This window comes from Lipotes vexillifer, unplaced genomic scaffold (assembly GCF_000442215.2).
Source record: "Lipotes vexillifer unplaced genomic scaffold, Lipotes_vexillifer_v1.1 scaffold1301, whole genome shotgun sequence".
Taxonomy (NCBI): Eukaryota; Metazoa; Chordata; class Mammalia; order Artiodactyla; family Lipotidae; genus Lipotes; species Lipotes vexillifer.
In genome coordinates this window covers 148,634-169,342 of record NW_006796479.1, presented here as the reverse complement: position 1 = coordinate 169,342, position 20,709 = coordinate 148,634, and the positions used below count along the sequence as shown (strand labels likewise).

The window sequence follows — 20,709 nt, the reverse complement described above, 5'->3', positions numbered from 1 at the left end:
TAGAGATTTGAGGAGAAAAGGAAGTATATGGAACAGTCAGCTAGGATTGAAGAATGTTCTATGAATTCTGCACAGTAAGATCTCCCTTGAGGTTCATTGTCAAAAATTTTGTGTGGGAACAGTTAGCAAAGTATATTTTTCCTCCAGTTTCCTTCAGTTGCATCAGAGTGTAATACATAGTATTAAACAGATGGAGGGGAAAGGAATTAAGCAGGTGTGCAGGAGAGTAATTGTTATGATTACACATAAAATTAGACTAAGGAAGGAAGAAAAAAGGGCTTGAGCTGGATGAAGTTCAGCAAAAGGTGGTCAAACCAATGGGTATTGTTTCTGGTGGCATCAAAGGATCAATGAAGTTGTGAATTTTAGAGACTAATGTGGAAATCTAAGGGGTGTTGGTTGTAGACTGGGATGCTTCAAATTAAGTAGTCACATAGTAAATGTTTTAAATCAAAAGTTATACTCAGAGATTCTGCAATTAAGATATTATAGCAATACTGGAACATTATTTGAGCAGGTGACATTTATGCTCAGGATAGACCATGTGATGGTGAAGATAAGTCCCTTTACATTTTCCTCTATGACATAAAGCAGAACAACACTTATTGGAATGAAGTTTAGGCATCTCATCCAGCACCACATGGCAGGAAATGTACACAGTAGTGGTCTGTAGTTCATCTGGAACTTAGCTCTTTGCAGTCTAAATTTCAGTCTTCAGACCTTCCTGCACAACTAGGCTAAACTTGCAACATTTATTTCTAATCTTCAATATATAAAATGCTCTTATTATGAGAACCCATTTTCCTCTATATAAGCCCTTGCTCCTACTGTGCCAACTTTTAGTAAAAATAAATTTGCTAAAGTGGTCATGGTCAGCTACAAAGACCAAAATACCTTTAGTTACTAGGGATTTTAGGTGGCCTGTTAAATATCAGTCTCCTCACTCTATACAATGAGGCCTATTATTGAGATAAAACACTGGTGATCTTCAGTGACCTGCTACTGTAAAAATCCTGCCCAGTCTACATTTATCAAAATTAAAATCTAAAGCCACCCACTTGGGCTGCTTCAGATCACTCCATGTATAAATCTTTTTCTAAGGTTTCAGGCCAATTCACTAAAAAGTTAAAGTTTTAAGGCATCCATCTGTTAGGTACCTAAAATTTTTCCCCTGTTGAGGTTGAAGCAAATTGAGAAATAAAACAGAAGACAGACATCTGAATTAAAATTATGATGGAAGCTTTACTATTAATAAACCCATCTATATAATATGAATTTAGATTTGTGGCCAAAAGACTAAGAGTTTATGAAGTGCCATTTTTACTGCCTAGACTATTGGATTCCCAACTTAGGAAAAATTGGGGAAAACAGAGCAGCCTTAACTACCTAGGATTACTGCTCCATATGAGTTTGGGGTAGAATGGAGAAAAGAAAAAAAAAAAAGAATCTACAGTTCTTTCAGCCCTTTTACAGGTTAATACCTCACAATCAAGGAACATGGGCCAATGGATGTCACACACTTATCAGTTAACATCAGCCCCATAAGGAAGTATGAGTAAAGGTGAGGGAAAAACTTTCATGAAAATTTACTATCATGGAAGATGCTCCCTGTGGAACCTTAAACATAGGAGAAATATTAAATTTCTAGTAAATTAAAATGATAAGATATTTAGATTTGAAACACATTGATGCACATCAGAACCTGTGACAGGCACAGGCAGTAAACCAATAAGTATTTAGTGTAATTTTATAAACTTTAAAGCACTTATTTAGAATAGACAAAAACAGTTGTTCAAAACAGCATCAACCATGGGCTTCCCTGGTGGCGCAGTGGTTGAGAGTTCGCCTGCCGATGCAGCGGACATGGGTTCATGCCCCGGTCTGGGAAGATCCCACATGCCGTGGAGCGGCTGGGCCCGTGAGCCATGGCCGCTGGGCCTGTGCGTCCAGAGCCTGTGCTCCGCAACGGGAGAGACCACAGCAGTGAGAGGCCCGCGTACCGCAAAAAAAAAAAACAGCATCAACCAAAAGAAAGTGTAAAGAAAAACATAATATACATATGAATAGGAATATCAAGCATAGAACAGAAAAAGAAGAGAGAGAGAAAGATATTAACAAATAAGTAGAAGCTGAAGTTTTTTGGGAAAAGGTCAGCAAAATATTAACATTTCTTAAAAGCTCTACCTTAACAAAAGCATTAAATTAGGGCATAAATGACAAATCAACTAACTTAGAACTAAGAAAATTATATAAGCAAATACGGATTCAAAGGGCATTAAATTGTGAGAGTAAAGATTGAAATAATCCTTAGAGAACAGAGTATGAACAAAGTTATACTAAAATTTTGAAAACTTAAGAGTAATTAATGTGCTTCTGAAAAATAAAAAGTGGATTTTACACTTCAGGAAGATCTAGAAAACAACAAAAATCAATTACCATAAAAATAAATTGGTAATTTAAAGTATCAGGCATAAAAAGAAACTAGGACCAGAGAGTCTTTCAGATTTGTCAAGACTCACGTTTAAGAAACATATAATTCCCACTTTATATCACTTTTTCAAGAAATTAAAATTAAAGAAATCTATCCAATGTATTCTAGAAGAATATAATTGCATACACACACACACACACACACACACACACACACACACACACACAAATCTAAGAATAAAAGGAAAAACTTGTGTTTAGTAGGATTGTTACCTAGATACCAACTTCCACCTCCAGGACAGGGTTGTCAAACGTCTAATGCAGCATTTATAAAGTGCAGAAACTGATTCTCAGTTACACTTCCCAAAACAGGGCCTTGTGTGTCTGGTAACAGAAAAAAAAAGAAAACTTTACTCTCTGACCTCACAGAACTTTTTATTTAGTAGAAGAGATAATATTTGTGATAATGTAGATGTAATAAAAGATAGAATGTGAAAAATGATGTAATAAAATTTCTCAAATCTGTAAAAATAAGTAAATAATTTAGTGGAAAGAGAGGGTAAGGAGAAGGGTGAGTACGTATATAGGAATAGTCAAGAATACTGTCCGTGCTATACAGTAAATCCTTGTTATTTATCTATTTTACATATAGTAGTTTGTGTCTATTAATCCCATACTCCTAATTCGTCCCTCCCTCCCTCCCTCTCCCCTTGGTAACCATAAGTCTGCTTTCTATGTCCGTGAATCTGTTTTGTATATAGATTCACTTGTATTATTTTAAAATTCCACATATAAATGATATCGCAGGGAATTATATTCAATATCTTATAGTAATTTATAATGGAAAAAAATCTCAAAAAAATAACTGGAACACTTTGCTGTGCATCTGAAACTAACACAACATTATAGATCAATTATACTTCAATAAAAATTTTTTAAAAGATAAATAAAAAACAATTACTGCCTAAGTTAAGGCAACCACATGACTGGGCTCTAAGGCTCATTTAAAGACTTACCATAAAATTCCAATAACACAGCCTTTCATTTTCTAGACGGTTCTGCCTCCAGTTAATTGAAAGTAATCTAGAAATTCAAAACAGCCTTCCTCTGGATATTTACTCACTTACAATGCAAGCACATTTTTATGATGTGTTTAGTTAGAGGATTAGTGAAGTGGGTATGTCAGAAAGATTCAGCTTGCTAATTAGCGTTTTTAATGAGTTTTTGCTATGTCATTACTTAGTAGTCTGTTTACCATTTTCCATACTGTAGCTTGGAAGCCAAAATCCTAGTGGGTTTTAATTAACTCAAAGCATTTCTACTAAAATCACACCAGTCATAATATTTAAGGACTTCAGTCAATAGAAGAGATAGTAATAATAATGCAAGGTATAAGATCAAATATATAAATATACATATAAATAGATAACAGATACAAACATTAAAATAAAATCAAAAAGAAATGCGTTCAGGTAGAATTCAATGAAGAATTACCTATATTATATAGCTTATATATGTATATATATATATATATATATATATATGCAATGATATTTATTTAAATGAAGTTTTAATGAACTTGCAGTTAAATTCAAACTATCTTAGTTTTACTGGCTGAATACTCTGTGATAGATTATCTCATTTGCAAATTCTGTGGCATTGGTGAATACACCATAACTTATAAGCTGTACCTGTATATCAACTACATTGATATATTAGTATACTGCTATCTATTACTATACTTTTATAGTAAATCCTATATTGGTTTGGCACATGTAATAGCAAAATGAAGAAATACGCGTCTATCCATTGAGTGGCAATCTACAGTCCAGAATATCCCCAGTTAAGGAAATCTTAACTGTGCTATATATTATCTGGTTTCCATTGTATTGTAACTTCATACTGGATAGGGAATTTAAAGTCAGAATTCAGATTTGGTGAGTGCTAAGCTTTGTATAAAGCTGAGATTGTTTAACTCTGTCCAAGGTGAGAAACTTCTTTTAACTTTCCTGAATATTTTTATGGAAGATGCAACATATATAAATGATTTACAACAAAATCTATTTCCTTTTCCATGTTATACAGCTCTCATTGGGAAGTGGCTTCTCAGCTAGAGACGACATTCCATAGACTCCTTACATGTAGTGGTCATATGAGTTGTCTCCAGTGAAATGTGAGCAGAATGATATGTGTCATTCTAGATAAAGTCAATTAAGGGTCAGGGGAATCTTCCCTTTACTCTTACTTTTCCTTTTCAAGGACCGAAAGCAGAGGATTCTTTAGGTTTCTGGGGGACAGCAGAACCATAGTCCAGAGCAGCTTGGTCCCTGAATCAGCAAATAGAGAAAACATTCCCACATCAGACAGGAATACCCACATTAGCTAGCTAAATGAGTGAGAAGTAAACTTCTTTTATGTTAAGTCACTGAAATTCAAAGTTTTATTTTTTACTTTATGGAGAGCTACCCTAATTACAGAAGAAATTCAGCATTTTTCTATACCATGAATACCCTTTTTTAAAAATTGCAGTATCTCAGTGATTATGTGAATGTTTATTAGATACAGTTATAAATTGGTCTCCTAATAATGACCTATTAAATGAAATCCAGCAATATATATATATACACACACACAGTCAGTCATCCATACTTCAGCAGTGGGATAAAGTCAAAAGTCGAAAGGTTAATATTTAGAAAACTGCCTGAAAAATAAAGCACATGTGCATATATTTTTATTCATCCAACTTATCAACACACTGTGGAATAAAAAGGCAAGTAGGAAATATGTTTTCTTTCTCTAGGGATTACTTCACCTCCTCTTTTTATTTTATCATGTTGTGACATTGCTATGGGGATATGGGAGGCCTATTATTAAAACAATCCTTAATCCTAAGGGAAAGAAACAAGCTGGTTATGCATATGGGATCTAAGTGAAAAGAATAAGTTATAAAAAAGTTCAGTGAAATCATATTACAGGAAGAATATACAGAACACTGTTTTCCCCATAGAAATCTATGATTATATGAAATTAACTTTAAATTCTCTTTGTTATTACAAATTGATAGAAGAAACATAGTTAAAATATGAAAAGAAGAAAAATCCAATTAACTACTTGACTCTACTTTTAATAAAAAATATTTTATTTATTTACTAATTATATAATTATATTAATAAAATTTCCATACATAACTGCCAGAAATTCACTGAAGGGTGAATATGAGTCTGGCTTTAAACACTCCATGGTAGGATCAGAATCCTTTGTTTGCAGAGACTCTCCACTTTATTTGTTCAGTCACACCCAACTGGACAAGGAACAGGTACCTCACTTAGCAAGAATAATTAGAATTTCATCCCAAGGAATTTTTAATTGGTGATGTTAAAAATCATTTTCTCTTGGAGGTTTAACTTGTAAACTCATGAGCTCTAAATAGGCTCTTTTGCCATATGGACTCAATTTCTTCTGGAGAAGGAATAACATTGCATGTGACCAGCAAGATAAAGGAGAAACATTGTGGATCAGCTTCTAAGGGATGCTTATAAGCCTTTCCAATCATTAGCTCTCCTGTGTCCAGCTTAGGAAGGGACCCTGTATCATATCGCTTAATCTAACTTCATTCACTAATGTGCTATCACTTGAAAAACCCCTAAATTAAAAAAAATATAAAAGCTATGGCTAATATAAATATATAAAATAATGTTGGAAGAAGAAATGAATTTCCTATTCTGGTAGTTCCTTATATCATTTATGCTTTTTGACCTGCTGGAGAACTGCTTCAGCAAACTTCACAGCATCAATGGCCTATATTAGGACTAGAGGAGAGACACTAGGCCTCATTTTTCTGAACTCTAGAACGTATTCTGTCTTTGAAATCTGTGAACTTTTTACTCTTCTTTGTCTTATAGTTTAACGTCTCATAGTTCACCCTGCAGCAGTTAAGAACAAAACCTCTTTCTATTTAAAGTGGTCCCATTCTCCATCTCTTTTGGTGAAACATAACCCAATTAGCATAGTTGTTTTACTTTCTTTTCTGATAAATATAATTATGAAATTTTATTGAAAGTAAAATTGATCATTTGATGATTTTCAAGCTCCTGTAATTTACTCCATTAATAGTAAAATGTTGGGTGAAATATAAGACTATAGACAGTAAGGTTAGATCCTCAGGTAATATGCAGTTGAGGCTAAGAAAAATTGGCTAGTGTCCTGTGCATTTTGTTTGAAGCTGTTACTATAATTCATTCAATAACAGAAGTAAGCAACATTTAATACATTTTTGATAAGTATTGCTGTTGCTAGAGAAAAATTGATAAGAACACTTTATTTCTTTTCCCTTGTAAGCCTTTTTATTTTGAATGGAACATACAAGGATCAGTTTATTCTATTTATTGTACAGTAGGTATCACAGTGCCCTGAAGGATACAGGATGGGTCAAGAATGAGTATCAAGGATATTCGTGTGATGGTGAGTGAATGGACTATGGCTCAAAAAACCAGGTAGAGTAAAGAGATGGTGATTCAGAGACTCTGATTCTGACCCTTCAGTTGGGGTCTGCATATGAAAACCACACACGGGCTTCCCAGCATCTTTTGCCCTTGCTTGGCTGCAAATGTTGCACATGGTACTGATGCACTTGGGCCTACAATCGGTGCCCAGGCCAGCGAGCGCTCAGAACATAATTTTCACACAAACTACTCAGCACCCACACTGCAGAGGCATCACTCAAAGACCTGGAAACCGGAGCACTACAACTATAAATATTTTTACAATTAACTCTTAGAATCACGTTCATATTTAAGCACGTTTTTATGAAGAGACAGGGCACACAGGGGCATGCATATATATTTTATTACCACAGTAAGTTTAGTGAACATCCATCATCTCCTATAGATACAAAATAAAAGAAAAACAAAATATTTTTTCCTTGGGATGAAAACTCAGGATTTACTCTCTTAGACACTTTCATATATAACATACAGCAATGTTAATTATATTTATCATGTTGGACACTACATCTCTAGTACTTATTTACCTTATAACTGGAAGTTTGCACATTTTGACTGCCTTCATCCAATCCTCCCACCCCTCGTAACCACAAATCTGATCTCTTTTTCTATGTGATTGTTTCTTTGTCTTTGAAGTATAATTGAACTACAAACCATGTCAGGTCCTGTTACACAACATACTGACTTGATATTTCTATACATTTCAAAATGATCACCACAATAAGTCTAATCACCATGAAAGTCTATATTTTGCCACTCCCAACCCCTTCTTCCTTGGGGTACACATAACTCTATTCATAGAGACAGTTCTGTCAGTTAACTGCAAACCAAACCAAACCAACCAAGGATTTGAGTAAAACAGACATCTGGAATATTTCACATGTCCACACCCAAGGAAGAGATAAACATGTTAAATTCCAAAGTTCACAGGAGGCTACCCCAGGATCCGTCTGTCCTGGCGTGCCAAATGTCTTATGTTTTTGTTTTGTTTTCTTGCATTTGCTTTTAACTGGCTCACACTGAGAGTAGCCAGGCTGGTCTATAGAACCTCCCACCCAATTCTTCCCCAGAGAAGGTGGAGAACTGCCCTACCTAGAGGAAACCAGGAAAGTAGCAGGGAGAGCAATAAAGGACTCCTGCACCATGTGGATGCCCCATCACGGCAGGGAGAACATTGGAGACAGAGAGGGCAGTGTGGAAGTTGTCTACCCAGTGAGACATGGTGGGAGCTGAGCTTCACTGGTCTAAACATGACCTTTGCCCCAGTCTGGTCCACTGCTTACTTAATGCCAACAGGTATACAGAGGTAAGAAAGCCTGGGCCTGTATTTTGTTCCTACCTCCGGAACTTCTCCCAACCCTTTGGTCTCCAGGTCACATGCTATAAAGTCTCGCTCCACAGTGAGGCTGTAGTGCTGCACAGATGAAGCTAATGCTCAACCCAAGAGCCATCACACAGAGAACTCTGCAAATCCCTTGGTAGGTCTTCCCTCTCCCCGCACTGAGGTTAGAAGGGATGAGGGTGGCAGGCCACCCCGTGAGCCCTCTTAACACCTCAACAGTAAAATCAAGCATAAAATCACATTAGTGGGTATTTAGCCAGCTGACAGACTAGGATAGGGTGGGAATTTCACAAAAGTGTACTGTTCTTTTCTGTTTATTTTGAAGAGTTAAAGTGAAGGGAAATGGTCAAAACCATTTCCCTGTGCTTCGAAATCCATCTTAAGGATTATAATAGGCAGATAAAGACAAACTGTGCTGTAAACCTTCAAGGATGGGTGTATCAAGGAACATTCCTCCAGTCCTCTCTTATGCACAGTATGTTTCTGTTTTTGACTGTTTTGTCAGCTTTACTGAGGTATGATTGACAAATACAATAATAATACATTTAAAGTGCACAAGGTGCTTTGATATATGTATACATTGTGAAAGGATTCCCACAATCGAGTTATTAACACATTCATTTCTTAACATTTTTGCCTTTTTTTTTTTTTTTTTTTTGGTGAGAATACTTAAGTTCTACTTCCAACAAATTTCAATTATACAATATAGTTTTATCAACTATAGTTACCGTGTTATACATTAGATCCTCAGAATTTATCTTAAAAATGCTGCTCATATGGAGACTATCACCACTTTTGTGAGGAGGTCCCAAGGTAAACCTAAGTGCTGACTGGGAGGTAGGGGAGAAGAAGGCAGGTGGGGGACTTCCCTGGTGGACCAGTGATTAAGACTCCGTGCTTCCATTGCAGGGAGCATGGATTCAATCGCTGGTCAGGGAACTAAGATGCCACATGCTGCAAGGTGCAGGCAAAAAAGCAAATAAATAAATAAGTAAATAGCCTCCTGAGGCTGCAGCTTCAAAAAAAAAAAAAAAAAAAAAAAAAACAGAAGGCAGGTTGGCAGTAGGAAGTGCTGAGGAGCGCACCTGCCAAGAGGCTTGACTCTTCTGTCAGGTCAGTGAGTCCACATAATGAAAAATGGCTCTCAGAGCACAGCTAGTCTCAACATTGTCAGTTTTCTGAGTCAGCTACAGCACTTTGTTCCCCAGAAACCTGAATTCTTGCAGCAGCAAACTGACAAAGGTGAGACAAATGTATACATATGAAAGGGTTGTTCTGTGGGTGGATTTCCTTGCCCAACACACATACTTGGCTGCAATCTCAAAAGTCTCCACCCATAAGACTGCCTCCTTTCTCTGCATCCATGAGGACAAAATTTGCTGCAAAGTCATGATGCTAAAAAAATGCATAAAAATTCAAATTCTTCACTTCTTCCATTTTGTGCACTTTGTTCTAAAGGATTTCTGCCACTCTGCTGGCACACAGTTCACGGAGGCCAAATGCTTTCTGTCCCAATATGCTATATATTATTTCAACATGATCCCACTCTTCTTGGAACCTGGGACACAGACAAGCACTCACCAACTCCTTTGCATTTTTAGCAGCTTTTTTCTCCTATTCAAAGGTACTTTATCACTTCATTTTCGCTGTTGTTTGCAAAGCCTTTTCACAGGATTTAGCGGTGGCATAGGCACTTACAGATTTCTTTACATAAATGGTTGTTCAAGTCTCTGGTTCTTCCCATGAATCCTGTATGGCCTCCTTTGTCCCATCCATGGATGCAGGTGTCATTCTGCCAGAGCAGGTAGGTGAAAGCTGCTTCTAGTTCTTCTGCTATCTCCCCTAGAAACACTTAATTTTATTATTATTACTATTATTTTTTAACATCTTTATTGGAGTATAATTGCTTTACAATGGTGTGTTAGTTCCTGCTTTATAACAAAGTGAATCAGCTATACATACACATATATCCCCATATCTCCTCCCTCTTGTGTCTCCTTCTCTCCCACCCTCCCCATCCCACCCCTTGAGGTGGTCACAAAGTACTGAGCTGAGCTGATCTCGCTGTGCTATGTGGCTGCTTCCCACTAGCTATCTATTTTACATTTGGTAGTGTATATATGTCAGTACCACTCTCTCACGTCATCCCAGCTTACCCTTGCCCCCTCCCTGTGTCCACAAGTCCATTCTCTATGTCTGCGTCTTTATTCCTGTCTTGACCCTAGCTTTTTAAGAATCTTTTTTTTTTTTTTTAGATTCCATATATTAGCATACTGTATTTTTTTTTCTCTTTCTGACTTACTTCACTCTGTAAGACAGTCTCTAGGTCCATCCAGTTCAGTACAAATAACTCAATTTCATTTCTTTTTATGGCTGAGTAATATTCCATAGTATATATGTGCCACATCTTCTTTATCCATTCATCTGTCGATGGACACTTAGGTTGCTTTCATGTCCTGGCTATTGTAAATAGAGCTGCAATGAATATTGTGGTACATGACTCTTTTTGAATTATGGTTTTCTCAGGTTATATGCCCAGTAGTGGGATTGCTGGGTCATATGGTAGTTCTAATTTTAGTTTTTAAGTTACCTCTATACTGTTCTCCATAGTGGCTCTATCAATTTACATTCCCACCAACAGTGCAAGAGGGTTCCCTTTTCTCCACACCCTCTCTGGCATTTATTGTTTGTAGATTTCTTGATGATGGCCATTCTGACTGGTGTGAGGTGATACGTCATTGAAGTTTTGATTTGCATTTCTCTAATGATTAGTGATGTTGAGCATCCTTTCATGTGTTTGTTGGCAATCTGTATATCTTCTTTGGAGAAATGTTTATTTAGGTCTTCTGCCCATTTTTGGACTGGGTTTTTGTTTTTTTGATATTGAGCTGCATGAGCTGCTTGTAAATTTTGGAGGTTAATCCTTTGTCAGTTGCTTCATTTGCAAATATTTTCTCCCATTCTGAGGGCTGTCTTTTTGTCTTGTTTATGGTTTCCTTTGCTGTGCAAAAGCTTTTAAGTTTAATTAGGTCCCATATTTTTAGTTTTATTTCCATTTCTCTAGGAGGTGGGTCAAAAAGGATCTTGCTGTGATTTATGCCAAAGGGTGTTCTGCTTATGTTTTCCTCTAAGAGTTTTATAGTGTCTGGTCTTACATTTAGGTCTTTAATCCCTTTTGAGTTTATTTTTGTGTATGGTGTTAGGGAGTATTCTAATATGATTCTTTTACATGTAGCTGTCCAGTTTTGCCAGCACCACTTATTGAAGAGACTGTCTTTTCTCCATTGTATATTCTTGCCTCCATTATCAAAAATAAGATGACCATAGGTGTGTGGGTTTCTCTCTGGGCTTTCTATCCTGTTCCATTGATCTGTATTTCTGTTTTTGTGCCAGTACCATACTGTCTTGATTACTGTAGCTTTGTAGTATAGTCTGAAGTCAGGGAGCCTGATTCCTCCAGTCCGTTTTTCTTTCTCAAGATTGCTTTGGCTATTCGGTGTCTTTTGTATTTCTATACAAATTGCGAAATGTTTTGTTCTAGTTCTGTAATTTTATTATTTTTAAATAACTTCTGTCAATTATTTCAAGATTTCAAAAGGAAGAAATAAGGGGAGCACCCAGCAACCTGAAGCTAGAGTATTCTTTACTTCTGTTCTTAAACAGTTTTCAAGGGTCCGTTTTTTAAAATTGAGGTATAATTGACATATAACATTATTTTAGTTTCAGTCATAAAACTGAATCAATATTCGTATATATTGTGAAGTGATTACCACAGTAAATCTAATTAACATCATCACCATATATAATTACAGATTCTTTTCTTGTGGTGAAAACTTTTAAGATCTAATCTTAGCAACTTTCAAATATGCAATATAATATTATTAACTATAGCCACCATGCAGTACATTACAATCCCATGACATATTTATTTTATAACTGGAAGATCGTGCCTTTTGAGCCCCTTCACCCATTTACCCACCCCTTACCCCTGAATCTGGAAGCCATCCATCTGTTCTCTATACCTATGAGCTCGTGAGGTTTTTTTTTTTTAATTCCATGCATAAATGAGATTACATTTGTCCTTCTCTGTCTGACTTATTTCACTTAGCATAATGCTCTCAAAGTCCATCCATGTCATTTCAGATGTCAAGATTTCCTTCCTTTCTATTGGTGAATACTGTTCATATATAAATATCTCACAATTTCCTTACCTATTTATCCATCAATGGATACTTAGGTTATTTCCCTATCCAATAATACTGCAATGAACATTGGGGTGCATATATCTTTTTGAGTTAGTGTTTTCATTTTATTTGGATAAATAATCAACAATGAAATTTCTGGCTTATATAGTAGTTCTATTTTTTATTTTTTGAGGAACCTTCACACTAATTAATTGGATTGTTTGTATTTTTGCTATTGAATTGTGTGAGTTCTTTACATGTTTTAAATATTAACCCTTTAACAGATACTTGATTTGCAAATATTTTTTCCCATTCAGTAGATTGCCTTTTCATTTTGTTGATGGTTTCCTTTGCTGTACAGAAGCTTTTTAGTTTGATGTAGTCCCATTTGTTTATTTTTGCTTTTGTTGCCTTTGCTTTTGTTGTTAAGTCCAAGAAATCATCATCAATATTGATATCAATAAGATTACCACTTATGTTTACTTCTAGGAGTTTTATGGTTCCATGTATTATGAAGATCACAATTTTAAATGAAGCAAATTAAATTAATTTTAAATTAAAGATAAATTGCTACAAAAACACTTGGGCTTCAATACTTGGAAACATTAGAACCTAATATACACATTTTTGTCTAAGATGTTAATATAATTTAATATTTAAACACTACACATAAACTCGTATTATACCATATTTGAATATCCTTAAATATCTCACAATATTTTATTGGTATAGTTTTAAATTGAAAGTAAAATCATGTATTTAAATACTTTGCTCTGATTACTCCAACTAATCAGAGTTAGGCCAGAATTTCTAGGTTATGGGCATGGTCCTCCAGAAGACTGCCCTCACTGCAGACACTAGCCACAAGTTTTGGGGTCCCCAGGCCACCCTCACTTCTGACCAGCTGGTTATAAATTTGAGAGTTCTCAACACCGCTTCAGATTTGATAATTTACCAGAACAACCCAAAGAACTCAGAAAGAGCTATGCGTATTATTACAGTTTGATTATAGCAAATAGGTACAAATCAGAACCAGCCAAAGAGAGAGACACATAGAGCAAACTCTAGGAGGATTCCAAGCACAAATCCTCTGTTGTCCTCCCCCTGTGGAATCAGGAAGCATCAACCTCTCAGTATATGTATGATAGTACACAGAGAGAGTTGCTAACTAAGGAAGGTCACCCAAGTTTTAGCATCTAAAAGTTTTGGTTGGGGTTTCATTCTTTCTTTTTTCTGGCCATGACACGCAGCTTGGGATCTTAGTTCCCAGACCAGGGACTGAATATGGACCCTCAGCCATGAATGCATGGAGTCCTAACCACTGGACCACCAGGGAATTCCTGGGGTTTCATTCTATAAGGATGCTTGGTTGGATCATTGGTCATGTTATTGAACTCAATTTCCAGCTTCACTCATCTTCCAGAGGGCTGGTTTATATCATGTTGCTTTTATTTTTTTTAATGTATTTTAATTTTGAAATAGCTTTTAAAATATATTTAGCTATTTTATTTTAGTTATTTTATTTTATTTATTTTATTTTATGGCTGTACCACGTGGCATGTGGTATCTTACTTCCTTGACCAGGGATCAAACCTGCACACCCTACATTGGAAGCATGGAGTCTTAACCACTGGACCTCCAGGGAAGTCCAGATATCATGTTGCTTTAAGTGTTAATCCTCACATGGTTGGTCCATGGCCAGTCTCTATCCTGAGTCATCTCTTTTGCACAAATTATCTAGGGGCCCACCCTAAGCCACCTCAATATAAACCATCAAGTGTAGTCAGAACCCACCATGAATAACAATAACACTTCTGTCGCTAAGGAAGATCCAAGAGTTTAGAGGTGACTTTCCAGGAACTGGGGACAAAGGCCAACAAAATTCATTATTAGACAAATGCTTAATCATAATAAAAAATGAGTTAAAGAGTATTTCTGTAGTGCAGGCAAGTTTCTTCTATAAAACCTGAGAAACAAAATCAGTGTTCTCAGATAGTAAGCTATCTAAATATTACAGAAGAGTTGGCCCTAATGTTCTCTGTTGGCAAAGCAAGAATTTACCTCTGGAAATATTTTCAGATATGTTTCAGCATATGGGAAAGAAAAAAAATAGGATAGTTTCCCCCAGAGTTCCATATCATAGCAGGTATCAGAAACAGTGATGCTTTGAAATGTATTCCTAACCATTAATTAAGACTATGTTGCTTGTTGGTAGAAGAGATGTAATCAGGAATGACCACACAGGCCAGCAAGTTCCAGAGAATGATTTCTACCTATGTCTACAGAACAAAATAGGAATAAAATGACTCCTTAGATACTTGAGGGGCTTACATGAATGTATAAGGTTGTATTATCTGTAACCGAGATGCAAAAAAATTATGTTCAGATACTGTGAAAACCAATGTAACAAAGTGTTTTAAAATGCATTCCCTGAGTCCCTCCCATCAGGAAACTTGCACAAGACTCTTAGATAGAATCATTCACCAGAGGGCAGACAGCAGAAGCAAGAAGAACTACAATTCTGCAGCCTGTGGAACAAAACCCACATTCACAGAAAGAGACAAGATGAAAAGGCAGAGGGCTATGTACCAGATGAAGGAACAAGATAAAACCAAAGAAAAACAACCAAATGAAGTGGAGATAGGCAACCTTCCAGAAAAAGAATTCAGAATAATGATAGTGAAGATGATCCAGGACCTCAGAGAAAGAATAGAGGCAAAGATCAAGAAGATGCAAGGAATGTTTAACAAAGACCTAGAAGAAATAAAGAAAAAACAAAAGGGATGAACAATACAATAACTGAAATGAAAAATACACTAGAAGGAATCAATAGCAGAATAGCTGATGCAGAAGGATGGATAAGTGACCTTGAAGACAGAATGGTGGAATTCACTGCCACAGAACAGAATAAAGAAAAAGAATGGAAAGAAATAAAGACAACCTAAGAGACCTCTGGGACAACATTAAATGCAACAACATTTGCATTATAGGGGTCCCAGAGGAGAAGAGAGAGAGAAAGGACCTGAGAAAATATTTGGAGAGATTATAGTAGAAAACTTCCTTAACATGGGAAAGGAAATAGCCACCCAAGTCCAGGAAGCACAGAGAGTCCCATACAGGAAAAACTCAAGGAGAAACATGCTGTGACACATAGTAGTCAAATTGGAAAAAATTAAAGACAAAGAAAAATTATTGAAAGCAGCAAGGGAAAAATGACAAATAACATACAAGGGAACTCCTATAAGGTTGATTTCTCAGCAGAAACTTTGCAAACCAGAAGGGAGTGGTATGATATATTTAAAGAGATGAAAGGGAAGAACCTACAGCCAAGATTACTCTACCTGGCAAGGATCTCATTCAGATTCGATGGAGAAATCAAAAGCTTTACAGACAAGCAAAAGCTAAGAGAATTCAGCACCACCAAACCAGCTCTACAACAAATGCTAAAGGAACTTCTCTAAGTGGGAAACAAAAGAGAAGAAAAGGACCTACAAAAACAAACCCAAAACAATTAAGAAAATGTGATAGGAACATACATATAGATAATTACCTTAAACGTGATTGGATTAAATGCTCCAACCAAAAGACACAGGTTCGCTGAGTGGATACAAAAGCAAGAACCATATATATGCTGTCTACAAGAGACCAACTTCAGACCTAGGGATACATACAGACTGAAAGTGAGGGGATGGAAAAAGATATTCCATGCAAATGGAAATTAAAAGAAAGCTGGAGTAGCAATATTCATATCAGATAAAATAGACTTTAAAATAAAGAATATTACAAGACACAAAGAAGAACACTACATAATGATCAAGGGATCAATCCAAGAAGAAGATATAACAATTATAAATATATATGCACCCAACATAGGAGCACCTCAATACATAAGGCAACTAACTGTTAACAGCTATAAAAGAGGAAATCAACAGTAACACAATAACAGTGGGGGACTTTAACACCTCACTTACACCAATGGACAGATCATCCAAGCATAAAATTAACAAGGAAACACAAGCCTTAAATGACACAATAGACCAGATAGATTTAACTGATATTTATAGGACATTCTATCTGAAAACAGCAGGTTACACTTTCTTCTCAAGGCACATGGAACATTCTTCAGGATAGATCACATCTTGAGTCACAAATCAAACCTCAGTAAATTTAAGAAAATTGAAATCATATCAAGCATCTTTTCTGATCACAACGCTATGAGATTAGAAAGCAATTACAGGGAAAAAATGTAAAAAACACAAACACATGGAGGCTAAGAAATACATTACTAAATAACCAAGAAATCACTGAAGAAAATAAAGAAGAAATCAAAAAATACCTACAGACAAATGACAATGGAAACATGATGATTCAAAATCTATGAGATGCAGCAAAAGCAGTTCTAAGAGGAAACTTTATAGCAATACAACCCTACCTCAAGAAACAACAAACATCTCAAATAAACAATCTAACCTTACACCTAAAGGAACTAGAGAAAGAAGATCAAACAAAATCCAAAGTTAATAGAAGTAAAGAAATCATGAAGATCAGAGCAGAAATAAATTAAATAGAAACAAAGAAAACAAAAACAAAGATCAATAAAACTAAAAGCTGGCTCTTTGAGAAGATAAACAAAATTGGTAAGCCATTAGCCAGACTCATCAAGAAAAAGAGGGAGAGGACTCAAATCAATAAAATTAGAAATGAAAAAGGAGAAGTTACAACAGACACCACAGAAATACAAAGCAACCTAAGAGACTACTACAAGCAACTCTATGCCAATGAAATGGACAAACTGGAAGAAAAGGACAAATTCTTAGAAAGGTATAACCTTCCAAGACTGAACCAGGAAGAAATGGAAAAAATGAACAGACCAATCACAAGTAATGAAATTGAAACTGTGATTAAAAATCTTCCAACAAACAAAAGTCCAGGAACAGATGGCTTTGCAGGTGAATTCTATCAAACATTTAGAGAACAGCTAACACCCATCCTTCTCAAACTCTTCCAAAAAATTGCAGAGGAAAGAACACTCCCAAACTCATTCTATGAGTCCACCATCACCCTGATACAAAAACCAGACAAAGATACTACAAAAGAAAAAAGAAAATTACAGACCAATATCACTGATGAATATACATGCAAAAATCCTCAACAAAATACTAGCAAACAGAATCAAACAACACATTAAAAGGATCATACACCATGATCAGGTGGGATTTATTCCAGGGATGCAAGGATCTTCAGTATATGCAAATCAATCAATGTGATACACCATATTAACAAATTGAAGGAGAAAAACCATATGATCATCTCGATACATGCAGAAAACGCTTTTGAAAAAATTCAACACCCATTTATGATAAAAACTCTCTAGAAAGTGGGCAGAGAGGGAACCATAATAAAGATAATAAAGGCCATATATGACAAACCCACAGCAAACATCATCTCAATGGTGAAAAACTGAAACCATTTCCTCTAAGATCAGGAACAAGACAAGGATGTCCACTCTCACCATTATTATTCAACATAGTTTTGGAAGTCCTAGCAACAGCAATCAGAGAAGGAAAAGAAATAAAAGGAATACAAATTGGAAAAGAACTAAAACGGTCACTGTTTGCAGATGACATGATACTCTACATAGAGAATCCTGAAGATGCCACTAGAAAACTACTAGAAGTAATCAATGAATTTGGTAAAGTTGCAGGATACAAAATTAATGCACAGAAATCTCCTGCATTCCTATGCACTAATGATGAAAAATCTGGAAGAGAAATTAAAGAAACACTCCGATTTACCATTGCAACAAAAAGAACAAAGTACCTAGGAATAAACCTACCTAGGGAGACAAAAGACCTGTATACAGAAAACTGTAGGACACTGATGAAAGAAATTAAAGATGATACAAACAGATGGAGAGATACACCATGTTCTTGTATTGGAAGAATCAACATTGTGAAAATGACTATACTACCCAAAGCAATGTACAGGTTCAACGCAATCCCTAACAAATTACCAATGCCATTTTTTACAGAACTAGAACAAAAAATCTTAAAATTTGTATGGAGACACAAAAGACCCCAAATAGCCAAAGCAGCCTTGAGAAAGAAAAACGGAGCTGGAGGAATCAGACTCCCTGTCTTCAGACTATACTACAAAGCTACAGTAATCAAGACAATATGGTACTGGCACAAAAACAGAAATATAGATCAATGGAACAGGATAGAAAGCCAAAAGATAAACCCATGCACCTATAGTCAACTAATCTATGACAAAGGAGGCAAGGATATACAATGGGGAAAAGACAGTATCTTCAATAAGTGGTGCTGAGAAAACTGGACAGCTACATGTAAAAGAATGAAATTAGAACACTCCATAACACCATACACAAAATAAACTTAAAATGGTTTAGAGACCTAAATGTAAGACTGGACACTATAAAACTCTTAGAGGAAAACTTAGGAAGAACACTCTTTGACATAAATCACAGCAAGATCTTTTTTTGATCCACTCCTAGAGAAATGGAAATAAAAACAAAAATAAACAAATGGGACCTAATGAAACTTAAAAGCTCTTGCACAGCAAAGGAAACTATAAACAAGATGAAAAGACAACCCTCAGAAAGGGAGAAAATATTTTCAAACGAATCAACAGACAAAGGATTAATCTCCAAAATATAGAAATATATCATGCAGCTCAATATTAAAAAAACAAACAACCCTATCCAAAAATGGGCAGAACACCTAAATAGACATTTCTCCAAAGAAGACATACAGATGGCCAAGAAGCACATGAAAAGCTGTTCAATGTCACTAATTATTAGAGAAATGTAAATCAAAACTACAATGAGGTATCACCTCACAACAGTTAGAATGGGCATCATCAGAAAATCTACAAACAACAAATGTCAGAGAGGGGGTGGAGAAAAGGGGTCCTTCGTGCACCTCTGGTGGGAATGTAAATTGATACAGCCACTCTGGAGAACAGTATGGAAGTTCCTTAGAAAACTAAAAATAGAATTACCATATGACCCAGCAATCCCACTACTGGGAAACCATATACCCAGAGAAAACCATAATTCAAAAAGACACATGCACTCCAATGTTCTTTGCAGCACTATTTACAATATTCAGGATGTGGAAGCAACCTAAATGCCTATTGACAGATGAAAGGATAAATAAGATGTGGCACATATATACAGTGGAATATTACTCAGCCATAAAAGGAACGAAATTAGGTCATTTGTAGAGACGTGGATGGATCTAGAGACTGTCATACAGAGTGAAGTAAGTCAGAAAGAGAATAACAAATATTGTATATTAACACATATATGTTGAACCTAGAAAAGTGGTACAAATGAACCGGTTTGCAGGGCAGAAATTGAGACACAGATGTAGAGAACAAACGTATGGACATCAAGGGGGGAAAGTGGCAGGGGTTGGGGTTGTGTGAAGAATTGGGAGATTGGGATTGACATGTATACCCTAATATATATAAAGTGGATAACTAATAAGAACCTGCTGTATAAAAAAAAAATAAAAATAAACAGTAAAAAAAATAAAATGCATTCCCTGAAGGTGGCCTGCCTGGGTGCAAATACTTATTCAGCTGTGTGCCTCAGGGAAAGTCAATTAAATTACCGTGTTGATATTAATAATACTCTCTCAGAAAACTCTAAAATTTAACTGAAGAGAATTCAGCTGAAGTTAAGCAATATGTGACTCACTTCAAATATTTAATAAATGGGAACTAAATAGTAATAGTAGTGATAGTACTGATGTCACTGGCAAAGCTCATTAACAATTACTGGAAAATAAAAGTGAGTAATAAAATAATGTCTAACCTTTTCCTTTCCCTTTGTGCTTAGTCTAGTCTCATGTGCTTATAGGCTGTCATGTGCAGAGGCCTTGGCCCCGGCACCTGAGACCAGAGTTCCCACTGCGAAAAGGCTGCGGCGACACCTCAGCTCCCTACGGTGGGCAGAAGCGCTGTCCACGACACTCAACTCAAGATGGTGGAGGCGGACTGTGTGCAGAGTCACTGCACCAGGCATTGCTCTCTGGAGCCTGAGCAGCACAGCTGCACCCACCCGACAGGAACTCTGTCCACTTCTCTTCCTTATGACAGAGCCCTAGAACGCAGCCCCGCCCATCACCTGAGGGGACAGTGTCAACTCTAGAGTGAGAGCTCGCACGTCTCCATGCTCTGATGGAAGAATAAAACTTTCCTAAAACTTTCCTTTGCTTCTGAATCC

The 20,709-nt window shown here is 36.2% G+C and overlaps 1 pseudogene; it reads right to left on the bottom strand.

Annotated features, from left to right (window-relative positions):
- LOC103081008 (ectonucleoside triphosphate diphosphohydrolase 6 pseudogene) overlaps positions 1 to 20,508 on the bottom strand; it is a 44,754-nt pseudogene extending 24,246 nt beyond the window's left edge.
- Positions 20,509 to 20,709: the final 201 nt, after the last annotated feature.